Source organism: Mesoplodon bidens (genome assembly GCF_964165515.1).
Source record: "Mesoplodon bidens genome assembly, chromosome: 5".
Taxonomy (NCBI): Eukaryota; Metazoa; Chordata; class Mammalia; order Artiodactyla; family Ziphiidae; genus Mesoplodon; species Mesoplodon bidens.
This window is the reverse complement of record NC_138161.1, coordinates 81,621,820-81,633,889: the sequence shown is the minus strand read 5'-3', so window position 1 is coordinate 81,633,889 and position 12,070 is coordinate 81,621,820.

Here is a 12,070-nt window from a genome sequence, read left to right as displayed (position 1 = left end):
AACAGAAAGACAAGATCAAGCTTCATCCGCCAGAACACAGGCAACAGTCCCCTCCAACAGGAAGCCTACACAACCCACTGAAACAACCTTAGCCACTGGGGACAGACACCAAAAACAAAGGGAACTACAAACCTGCAGCCTGCAAAAAGGAGACCCCAAACACAGTAAGATAAGCAAAATGAGAAGACAGAAAAACACACAGCAGGTGAAGGAGCAAGATAAAACACCACCAGAACTAACAAATGAAGAGGAAATGGGCAGTCTACCTGAAACAGAATTCAGAATAATGATAGTAAAGATGATACAAAATATTGGAAATAGAATAGATAAAATGCAAGGAACAGTTAACAAGGACCTAGAAGAACTAAAGATGAACCAAGCAATGCTGAGCAATGCAATACATGAAATTAAAAATACTCTAGATGGGATCAATAGCAGAATAACTGAAGCAGAAGAACAGATAAGTGACGTGGAAGATAATATAGTGGAAATGACTGCTGCAGAGCAGAATAAAGAAAAAACAATGAAAAGAACTGAGGATAGACTCAGAGACATCTGGGACAACATTAAATGCATGAACATTCAAATTATAGGGGTTCCAGAAGAAGAAGAGATAAAGAAAGGGACTGAGAAAATATTTGAAGAGATTATAGTTGAAAACATCCCTAATATGAGAAAGTAAATAGTTAATCAAATCCAGGAGGCACAGAGAGTCCATACAGAATAAATCCAAGGAGAAATATGCCAAGACACATATTAATCAAACTGTCAAAAATTAAACACAAAGGGGCCTCCCTGGTGGCGCAGTGGTTGAGAGTCCGCCTGCCGATGCAGGGGATACGGGTTCGTGCCCCGGTCTGGGAGGATCCCATATGCCGCGGAGCGGCTGGGCCCGTGAGCCATGGCCGCTGGGCCTGCACGTCCGGAGCCTGTGCTCCGCAACGGGAGAGGCCACGGCAGTGAGAGGCCCGCATACCGCAAAAAGAAAAAAAAAAAAAAAAAAAAAAAAAATTAAACACAAAGAAAACATATTAAAAGCAGAAAGGGAAAAACAACAAATAACACAAGAGGGAATCCCCATCAGGTTAACAGTTGATCTTTCAGCAGAAACCCTACAAGCCAGAAGGGAGTGGCAGGACATAATTAAAGTGATGAAGGAGAAAAACCTGCAACCAAGATTCCTCTACCCAGCAAGGATCTCATTCAGATTTGATGGAGAAATTAAAACCTTTACAGACAAGCAAAAGCTGAGAGAGTTCAGCACCACCAAACCAGCTTTACAACAAATGCTAAAGGAACTTCTCTAGGCAAGAAACACAACAGAAGGAATATATCTACAATAACGAACCCTAAGCAATTAAGGAAATGGGAATAGGAACATACATATCAATAATTACCTTAAATGTAAATGGACTAAATGCTCCCACCAAAAGACACAGAGTGGCTGAATGGATACAAAAACAAGACCCATATATATGCTGTCTACAAGAGACCCATTTAAAACCTAGAGACACAAACAGAACAAAAGTAAGTGGATGGAAAAAGATATTCCATGCAAATAGAAATCAAAAGAAAGCTGGAGTAGCAATTCTCATATAAGAAAAAATAGACTTTAAAATAAAGACTATTAGAAGAGACAAAGAAGGACGCTGCATAATGATCAAGGGATCGATCCAAGAAAAAGATATAACAATTGTAAATATTTATGCACCCAACATAGGAGCACCTCAATACATAAGGCAAATACTAACAGCCATAAAAGGGGAAATCAACAGTAATACACTCATAGTAGGGGACTTCAATACCCCACTTTCACCAATGGACAGATCATCCAAAATGAAAATAATAACGAAACACAAGATTTAAATGATACATTAAACAAGACGGACTTAGTTGATATTTATAGGACATTCCATCCAAAAACAACAGAATACACATTTTTCTCAAGTGCTCATGGAACACTACCCAGGATAGATCATATCTTGGGTCACAAATCAAGCCTTGGTAAATTTAAGAAAATTGAAAATGTATCAAGTATCTTTTCTGAAAACAATGCTATGAGAGTAGATATCAATTACAGGAAAAGATCTGTAAAAAATACAAACACATGGAGGCTAAAACACACACTACTTAATAACGAAGTGATCACTGAAGAAATCAAAGAAGAACTAAAAAAAATACCTAGAAACAAATGAAAACGGTGACATGAAAACCCAAAACCTATGGGATGCAACAAAAGCAGTTCTAAGAGGGAAGTTTAGAGCAATACAATCCCACGTTAAAACAGGAAACCTGTCGAGTAAACAACATGACCTTGCACCTAAAGCAATCAGAGAAAGAACAAAAAACCCCCAAAGTTAGCAGAAGGAAAGAAATCATAAAGATCAGATCAGAAGTAAATGAAAAAGAAATGAAGGAAACAATAGGAAAGATCAATAAAACTAAAAGCTGGTTCTTTGAGAAGATAAACAAAATTGATAAACCATTAGCCAGACTCATAAGGAAAAAAGGGAGAAGACTCAAATCAATAGAATTAGAAATGAAAAAGGAGAAGTAACAACTGACACTGCAGAAATACAAAAGATCATGAGAGAGTACTACAAGCAACTCTATGCCAATAAAATTGTGATTAAAAATATTCCAACAAACAAAAGCCCAGGACCAGATGACTTCACAGGTGAATTCTATCAAACAATTTGAGAAGAGCTAACACCTATCCTTCTCAAACTCTTCCAAAATATAGCAGAGGGAGGAACACTCCCAAACTCATATTATGAAGCCACCATCACCTTGATACCAAAACCAGAAAAGGATGTCACAAAGAAAGAAAACTACAGGCCAATATCACTGATGAACATAGATGCAAAAATCCTCAAAAAAAAAAAAAACTAGCAAAAAAATTCCAACAGCACATTAAAAGGGTCATACAGAAAGAGAAGTCATATGCTGTATACTGACACATATATATATGGAATTTAAGAAAAAAAAAGTCATGAAGAACCTAGGGGTAAGACAGGAATAAAGACACAGACCTACTAGAGAATGGACTTGAGGATATGGGGAGGGGGAAGGGTAAGCTCTGACAAAGTGAAAGAGCGGCATGGACATATATACACTACCAAACGTAAGGTAGATAGCTAGTGGGAAGCAGCTGCATAGCACAGGGAGATCAGCTTGGTGCTTTGAGACCGCCTGGGGGGTTGGGATAGGGAGGGTGGGAGGGAGATGCAAAAGGGAGGGGATATGGGAACATATGTATATGTATAACTGATTAAATTTGCTATAAAGCAAAAAAAATAAAGAAAAATTTAAAAAAATTAAAAAAATAAAAATAAAAGGGTCATACACCATGATCAAGTGGGGTTTATTCCCGGAATGCAAGGATTCTTCAATATATGCAAATCAGTCAACGTGATACACCGTATTAAAAAATTGAATGAGAGGGCTTCCCTGGTGGCACAGTGGTTGAGAGTCTGCCTGCCGATGCAGGGGACACGGGTTCATGCCCCGGTCTGGGAAGATCCCACATGCCACGGAGTGGCTGGGCCCGTGAGCCATGGCCGCTGAGCCTGTGCGTCCGGAGACTGTGCTCCGCAACAGGAGAGGCCAACAACAGTGAGAGGCCCATGTACTGCAAAAAAAAAAAAAAAAAAAAAAAAAAAAAAAAATTGAATGAGAAAAACCATATGATCATCTCAATAAATGCAGAGAAAGATTTTGACAAAATTCAACAACCATTTATGATAAAAACCCTGCAGAAAGTAGGCATAGAGGGAACTTTCCTCAACATAATAAAGGCCATATATGACAAACCCACAGCCAACATCGTCCTCAGTGGTGAAAAAGTGAAACCATTTCCATAAGATCAGGAACAAGAAAAGGCTGCCCGGTCTCACCACTCTTATTCAACATAGTTTTGGAAGTTTTAGCTACAACAATCAGAGAAGCAAAGGAAATAAATGTAATCCAAATTGGAAAAGAAGAACTAAAGCTGTCACTGTTTGCAGATGACATGATACTATACATAGAGAATCCTAAAGATACTACCAGAAAACTACTAGAACTAATCAATGAATTTGGTAAAGTAGCAGATACAAAATTAATGCACAGAAATATCTGGCATTCCTGTACACTAATGATGAAAAATCTGAAAATGAAATCAAGAAAACACTCCCATTTACCATTGCAACAAAAAGAATAAAATATCTAGGAATAAACCTACCTAAGGAGACAAAAGACCTGTATGCAGAAAATTATAAGACACTGATGAAAGAAATTAAAGATGATACAAATAGATGGAGAGATACACCATGTTCCTGGATTGGAAGAATCAATATAGTGAAAATGACTCTACTACCCAAAGCAATCTACAGATTCAATGCAATCTCTATCAAATTACCACTGGCATTATTCACAAAATTAGAACAAAAAATTTCAAAATGTGTTTGGAGAAAGAAAAGACCACGAATAGCCAAAGTAATCTTCTGAACAAAAAACGGAGCTGGAGGAATCAGGCTCCCTGACATCAGACTATACTACAAATTTACAGTAATCAAGACAGTATGGTACTGGTGCAAGGGCACAAAGATAGATCAATGGAACAGGATACAAAGCCCAGAGATAAACCCACATTCATATGGTCACCTTATCTTTGATAAAGGAGGCAGGAATATACAGTGGAGAAAGGACAACCTGTTCAATCAGCGGTTCTGGGAAAACTGGACAGGTACATGTAAAAGCATGAGATTAGATCATTCCCTGACACCATACACAAAAATAAGCTCAAAATGGATTAAAGACCTAAATGTAAGGCCAGAAACTATCAAACTCTTAGAGGAAAACATAGGCAGAACATTCTATGACATAAATCACAGTAAGATCCTTTTGGACCCACCTCCTAGAGAAATGGAAATAAAAACAAAGATAAACACAGGGGACCTAATGGAACTCCAAAACTTTTGCACAGCAAAGGAAACCATAAACAAGACCAAAAGACAACCCTCAGAATGGGCGAAAATATTTGCAAATGAAGCAACTGACAAAGGATTAATCTCCAAAATTTATAAGCAGCTCATGCAGCTCAATAGCATAAAAACTAACAAACAAGTCCAAAAATTGGCAGAGGACCTAAATAGACATTTCTCCAAGGAAGATATACAGATTGCCAACAAACACATGAAAGAATGTTCAACATCATTAATCATTAGAGAAATGCAAATCAAAACTACAATGAGATATCATCTCACACCAGTCAGAATGGCCATCATCAAAAAATTTAGAAACCATAAATGCTGGAGAGTGTGTGGAGAAAAGGGAACACTCTTGCACTGCTGGTGGGAATGTGAATTGGTACAGCCACTATGGAGAACAGTACGGAGGTTCCTTGTAGAACTACAGATTGAACTACCATATGACCCAGCAATCCCACTACTGGGTATATACCCTGAGAAAACCATAATTCAAAAAGAGTCATGTACCAAAATATTCATTGCAGCTCTATTTACAATAACCCGGAGATGGAAACAACCTAAGTGTCCATCATCAGATGAATGGATAAAGAAGATATGGCACATATATACAATGGAATATTACTCAGCCATAAAAATAAATGAAATTGAGCTATTTGTAATGAGGTTGATAGACCTAGAGTCTTTCATACAGAGTGAAGTAAGTCAGAAAGAGAAAGACAAATACCGTATGCTAACACATATATATGGAATTTAAGAAAAATAAATGTCATGAAGAACCTAGGGGTGAAACAGGAATAAAGACACAGACCTACTTGAGAATGGACGTGAGGATATGGGGAGGGGGAAGAGTAAGCTGTGACAAAGCAAGAGAGAGGCATGGACATATATACACTACCAAACATAAGGTAGATAGCTAGTGGGAAGTAGCTGCATAACACAGGAGTATCAGCTCAGTGCTTTGTGACCGCCTGGAGGTGTGGAATAGGGAGTGTGGGAGGGAGGGAGATGACAGAGGGAAGGGATATGGGAACATATGTATATGTATAACTGATTCACTTTGTTATAAATCAGAAACTAATAATAAATAAATAAATATATAAATAAATAAAAGTCATCCCTAAAAATATTTAAACCTGTTTATAATTGCCCCATGGATTCAATTTTCTCCGAGAAAAGCAGGAAATATTAATTTTAAATGATTCACCTTTCAAATTATTTAAAACAATGAAATATACATATTTCTAAAATACCTTGCATTAGTCAAGTGAAAACACTTAATATTTCTAAAATTGTTCAATCTACATTACCACAATTTGGCATGGGCTTTTGTTGGAAAGTAGAACAATTTATGACTCTTAATACTACTAATAAGTTTCACTAGTTGGATATTCATTCCAATCTATATTACTAAGGTATTTATAACTCTTACCGCCTATCAGCTATTGTAGCAGCTAACTTGAAATGAATTGGCTTGTCTCTATTTTGTTACTAGAAGCTAGAAATGCACAGCATCATAAATATTACCATTATTAAAATTCTTACTGGCAGTACCAACAGGGAGAGTCTGAAGAGGCCAGAGGACTCTAAAATAACTCACTCCAAGAGAAAGTACTCCTTAGATCATGCAGGCATGTACAGATACTAAGTCAGGGTGCTGCTATGGTTCATAGCAAAATCTAGTATACTTATAATTATTTGTCAGTTTGACATGATGCATTGATAATGCATTCTTAAAGATAATTGAAAACAATATAGAATATATCAGTTATCTATTGCTGCATAACAACTATCTCAAAGCTTAGTGGATTAAAATAAGATTAACTTGCTGTGATTTTGTGGGTCAGAAATTTGGACTGGACTCAGCTGAGCAAGTCTTCTGCTGGTAACATCTGGCTGGGGTTACTTACAAGACAGTCAGTTAGTCTATTAGTCGGGGGATCAGTGGTCTCAGGGATCTTAGCAGGACTGCTTCTCTATGCTTTGTGAATCTCACCTTCCACTAGGCAGTTGAGGTTTCCTCAAATGGAGTTGAGGGAACAACAAAGGGTTACTTCTGATGCATAAATGTTACTGTCTCATTGGCCAAACCAGTTACATGTTTAAGCCAGAGTCAATATTGGAAGGGGTTATATAGTTGCATGGACATAGGGAGATGTGATCCTTTAGCCATTACTATAACAATCTACTACCTGTGGTAAGTCATAAGTAAACTTTGGGCATACCCTACATTCCAATGATTTTAGATAGCATGTTTTAAAAACAATATTTACACTAACATTGCAGATTATTTGTCAGAAGTGCAAAGTTTAAAAAAAAACATTTATATGCATTTTTGTAAAATTGTATTCTGCAGCTTTCTGTAGCAAAATCTTCTTTAAGTAGATAAGACAGATTTATTGAATCACATTATCACAATTTAATCATAACCTATTGACATTTATTGCAGAAGACAGTAAAGATCAAAAACACCTATTTACAACTGCCTCAAAAATTAATGCATCAACTTTAGTTAACTTTTGTCAAACTTCAAAAAAAAAGATTATTTATGAAGTAATTTCAACAATAAGTTTCAATTAATTTTTCTTTGGGGCTAAAACAAGTTATCAGAATGTTAGGTTAAAAATTATTAAATGCCTGAAATTTGATTAAAAACTGACGTTTTCTGCAGTTTCAAAGAAGTATGCCTCAGGTAGGCTTGGCAGATAAAACACAGGATGTACAATTAAATTTGAATTTCAGATAAATAATGATTTTTTAAATATTTTCCCCAATGTTATATTAACTAGGCATCATGTATTTTGCTAAGTCTGGTAAACCTTACCTCAAGGCATTAGTTTTAAAATGTTTCATTCAACTTGCTCTAAAGAGATGATGTAATGAAAACCTATTATTTAGGTACTCTTGATAAAAGAGAACTGGCCATGAGAAAATCAGATAGATCTGCCTTGTGTTCCAGAACTCCATTAATACTACTTGACAGGGTATGAGACCACAAGGAAGACATGTATGTAAATGATATTCTTGTTGGATAATATATTTTTCTAGGCAGAATGATATTCTTGTTGGATAATATATTTTTCTAGGCAGAATGATATTCTTGTTGGATAATATATTTTTCTAGGCAGGGCTGGTATGTTCATACCACAAATGATTTTCTCCACAACTGGAGGTAAATCTTCTAAATGCCTCACATCTACTGATAATGTTTTACATATCTATGTTTATGAAAATCATCCAGAAAATTTGTAGTGTTGTCTCATTTTAAAATGTAAATTTACTTGAGATATTGAAGTCCATACTAATCAACTCACATATCTAAGAAATAGAGTGTTTAAAGTTAAAATGGTTTCATAAAATATGATTTTTTTAGGAATAGAGAAACTTCCTCTAGTAGATGAATGACCAAAGGAGACAAGAAAGGAAATAAAGGATTAAGTCTATCTTATCAATCAGATTGTAACTAGAAAGCAATGTGTTTAAAACACTTATCCCAAAATATTTCTCCCTCTCTCCTTCTCCTTCCACTGCATACATCATATACTATAGAATATACAATATATTAAACATATATCACCTGTATATTATTAAAAATAATAGGTTTGTGTAATGCAGAGTATGTAATTCCTTACGATGAATAGCAACAATGAAAATTTTATGTAGGTATATTGATGATTATTTCCTATAATACATGGAAGAGTTACATTTAGATAGTAAGCTTATATTAATTTATATAATTGACCTAAAATATCCTCACATAATAAAGCAAGATAACTTGCAGTACATTTTTCCACAGGCCTATCTCACAGATTCAGAAAAGTTCTTCTTAATGAATTTGAAATATATCATAGACTCCTTGACTAAAATAAAATTTTTTGAAAAGTATAGTAGTCAACTAAGGGCTACCATGACAAAATCATAGACAGTGAGGTTTAAACAATAGAAATTTATTTTCTCATAATATTTTTGGCTGAAAATCTAAGATCAGGGTGCCAGCATGATCAGATTTTGGTACCAGCTCTCTTCCTAGTTTGCAGACAGCCAACTTCTTGTTGTGCCCTCATATGACGGAGAGTGAATAAAGTCTCACAAGTGTCTCTACGCTGGTGTCTCTACTTATAAAGGCATTGATCCCATCAGACCATGGTCTCCCACCCTCATGACCTCATCTCACCCTAATTACCTCCCTAAAGCCCTATCTCTAAATACCATCATATTTGGGATTAGGGCTTCAAACTATGAATTTTGGAGAGACATACACATTCAATCCATAATAAAATGCTACTTCTTCTAGAATCCCATTTTATTTTTAAAGAAAGCATATATCTTCATTTATTTCATTCATACCTTTATAATCTCTTAAGCATTCTATGTACATAATACATTGCACAATAAATGCTGGATTTACTTTGTTAAATTAGGTTTTTGACTTTGAATTTTATCCTTAAAGGAGAAAAGAATAAATGGTGGTAGAATTTATGATGGCTAAAGTTGTAGGCTTGCTCCTGAAATGAACAACCTCAGTGCAGAAAAAGCCATTCTTTCCACATAACCTCAAGAAGAACATTTGAGATACTGTTTAATGCAAGTCATGTGTCAAAATTTGAACTAATCTTCTGCATTGATTATTGAGGACTAAGTCACATATCTATACTTAGCACAAAAAAACGAAGTACCTAATTTCCACCTAAAACAAATGGGAGACCAAAAGAAAGCAATAGTTTAAGTGGTTAGAAAAGAGATCTCCCATATATGGGTGGATACCATGTGTTTATTTAATCATCTCAAATTTCCCAAAACTTATAAATTTATTTAATTCTTTAATGATTTTCTTTTCTTTCAATAAAAAGAAAAATTAGCTCATTATATAATATTTCATGTTGAATTTTTTACCTTTTATGTCTAGTAATTCCTTCCTTTTAAATATATTTATGTGACAAATAGGAAACTCAGTCGACAAAATAAAAATGTGAAGTATTCAAGATTGTCAGAAAACAGGAGAAAAAAAGAATCATTTCTATGTCATTTGATTCACAGCATCATAGTAACATGTCAAAAAGCAAAATAAAGCTACCCATATAGGTGCTTTTTGTCAAGAATATAAAGAGGGTATTTATTTACCTGGGTGCATTAAGACTCAGCAGAAAATATTTAGTATCTTGCGAAGTCCATATTATGGTTATTTCTAGCATTTGGAACTGGAAATACAAGTTTTAAAGTCTTGTTTCTACTAGCAAATGGTATCAATTTAATAAAGATATACATCCTTTTATGTATCAAATTCTTACCTGGAAATGAAAGAATATTAATTTAGTAATTGGAGCTCTCTTTTCCAGGGCTAACATTGTATAATTTCAATTCTGTTTCTATTTACTAATCCCAGTGGTGGGATTAGAAATTCTTTACAAACCTGACACTAGCAAGAATTGAGGTAGTAAAGGATTAAGCAACTGTAGATAGATGTTCATTTCATATATAATTGTTATTATAGGAGTGACGGTTATAAAGTTTTGTTCATTTCTTCCTATGCTTCTCCCCAAGAAAATGAGTACAAGTCATGGTTTTCAGTGCTAAATAGGTAAATGGACATCAGCAAAATTAATTTTGAAATATTTATATATGAGGAGGAAAGAGGATGGCCAAATCCTTTGAAAATCTACAGAGAGGCTCAGCATTATAGTCTTTGTCTCACTTGCAAATCTGCTGATATAAACATCTACATTTTGACAATCATCATCCACTCCATTTACCTATTGTCAATATATGACTTTAAGATTGCAGCTAACAACAAAACTAAAGATAATAGAAATCAGATTCCTTACCTATTTAGTTAAATAATAAGGAAACATAAAAATATTTTTATCTATAATGCACGTGAGCCACATAGGATACAGATAGAAGTTCTTAATTGTTAGTCTATATATTCTGTCACTTAAATGATTTAGAAGATACTTTAGAGTCTGACTATTTAGAGTCAAATCTTAGCTCTTCTGCTTTCTAATTATAAGATAAGAAATTTATTTGACTTCTTACTTCACTTTCCTCATCTATGAAAATAGAAATGATAATAATAGCTCCAACCTAATATGGCTAATGTGAGAATGAAATGAAACAGCATAAGTAATTCTTTCAAAATCAATACCTCAAACATAGAAAACATTATATGTGTTACCATTATCATTATTTTTATCAGTGGTGGTGATACCATCATCATCATGATCATGATCATGATCATCATCATTTTCCATTTTAACCACAAGGGATGAAATATGATGTTGCAATGTTTGAGAGTATGTATTCTTGAATCATTATAACCTGTTACCATTCCTGATATCCCTATTTAGCATCTATGTGATCTTGGTAAAATTACCAAATCTCTCTAAGCATCAGCTTTCTTCTGAGGAAAATAGTTTTAATAATTAGCATATATTTCACTCAGGATCAGGGACATAATTTGCAAGACTCATTGTAAAATGAAAATTCAGTGTGCCTTGCTCAAAAACACGGGGAAAATATTGTTATAGGTACTAAATTTAGGTGCTTTCCTTTCTTTTGCATGGTGAATTTTTTATTTGATATTTAATGTTTTCCAAAGTAAAGAAAAATTCAAAACTTAAGTTATTAGCATGAACTTTATATTATGTGATGCCGGTTTTAAATGCAAAATTCAGAGCGTTTAACATTTATGTGGAATCATCACAATTACACAATCTGTATTTCATTGTTCATATCCAAAGTGAGGCTTGAGCTGACCAGAAGAGACTAACACAAGCTAGATTCAGGAAGTTTGAAATGAGAGATAGAGTGTCCCCCAGTCACTAAGAGGGACTGAGGAAAAGCTCTCTTGAACACAGGATACTCATGAAAATTATCTGCCCTGGGAGTGGGCGTGTGGTAACCAAGGTCACACACACGTTTTGGCTTGAGGGTTGCTAAGTTCAGTTCCTTCCAGTCACTAAACTGATAAGCCTTGCCTCTGTTAAGGTATGAAAGCAAGCCAGTCATCTCTCCTTCCTACAGGCCAGATGTGGGAACACACAATAGGTAAGTGACTCCCAAGAATATTACAACCTCTGTCCTGGAACATGCTATGTACCTAGGAA